Here is a 1,598-nt window from a genome sequence, read left to right on the forward strand (position 1 = left end):
GCATACCACAGTTGGTTTATCCATTCAACAGTTAACAAAGTTCATACAGAAGAAGCTAAGAGAGGAAAATATTTATGAACACGTGTAAATACTCAATACTTCAAAATAAAACATGTTAACTTAATATTAACATGTAGTACCATCTCCATCTACTAAACAGTGGGAAAAGTCTAAATGTACTTAGATTATACTTACACATCAATACTTTGTCATACACTGTGATTTCTTACAACTCTATTGAAGATCAAGAGCCATAATCTCAACCCACAGCACCTACAAGTGAAGAAAAATGTACATCGAAACTATGCTGATAAAATTTAAAAGCTCGTTATGAAGCCTAAAAAATAAGGAACAATCAGTCTGTATTAACCAGTGATAGAATTGTCACAGAGAATAGATTAGATCTGCCATCTAAAATATACATAGTGAAAATTAAGGCTCAGGAAATATTAAATGGCTCATAGAGAAAAAAAACCCTTTAGATTTTTTTTGCATTTTTACAATTGCTTAGATGTACTTTAAGATATTTATTTCCACACTTATCAACTATATGTGGGTACTTCAAAAAGTTTGCAGAACAATGAAATTAAAACATAATATGGATCTTTCCATGAACTTTTTGAAGACCCTCATATTTTTACATTTAGACTGGCATTAAATTTCCTGATATCTTCTTCTAGATATCAATGCCTCAGTTCACTCCTAAGTAAAGAAGGATGGATTTCAATTAGAGAAGGACGTGTGTCCACCATACAAGGTATGTGACATGGGGAGGAGCAGGCACAGGTGGAGAAAAGTAGACAGTGCACACCTGGCCTCACAGGGTCAGACAAGCAGCCAACCTGAATCCCGCCCTTCTAGAGTCTTGTTCTCTGAGGATTTGCAGTGTCTGGGAATCACAGTGACAATAAAATTCCTTGGCTAATGAGGAGCTTTGGATATTGAGCCTCTGTGGGCACAGAGACTATAATGCACCTGAGACCACATCACTCAACAGTCATTTCTCAGCAAAGCAGTCGCACACCTGAGCCTCGTCCAACATTGATCCCTCCTGCACAGTAGCCTGGTGCCTCACTCTGTCCTTCCTGAGGACACATCTTCTGTATGAAGCATCCAGAAACCTCAAACATTATCCCACGGTGACACCAGTCAGGTAACCTAAAATCCTTTGGAGAATGTTTGTAAGTGAGGGCAGCTGTTTTACTGCAGGTTCATCTAGGGGAAGCTGGGAGGAGAGTACACACATCAGATGATTGGCATCAAGTCACGACGGGCCTCCTGCATAATTGTCATCTTCACATCTGTCCTTGTACCTTTCTGTGATAATCAATTTACTCTCATCTACTAATCTTGTACCCAGTCCCTGCTATGTTTAGGACCATTTTTCTCTAGAGCAGAAATCTGCCTCTTCTAAAGCAGGATGACTGTCATAAAATTCTCTGTCATTTGCTTGCAATCTTGCAGTGGTGAGGGCAGAAAATTTACTAATCTCCACGTTCCCTTCCCTTTTCAGGTTCTTCACACAGCTTGGTGTTATCACTGTTTCTTGGCTCTCGTGTCCCAGGGGATCCTGACAGAATCATCAAGCTGCCTCCCTA

Source organism: Galeopterus variegatus, unplaced genomic scaffold (assembly GCF_000696425.1).
Source record: "Galeopterus variegatus unplaced genomic scaffold, G_variegatus-3.0.2 Scaffold14341, whole genome shotgun sequence".
Taxonomy (NCBI): Eukaryota; Metazoa; Chordata; class Mammalia; order Dermoptera; family Cynocephalidae; genus Galeopterus; species Galeopterus variegatus.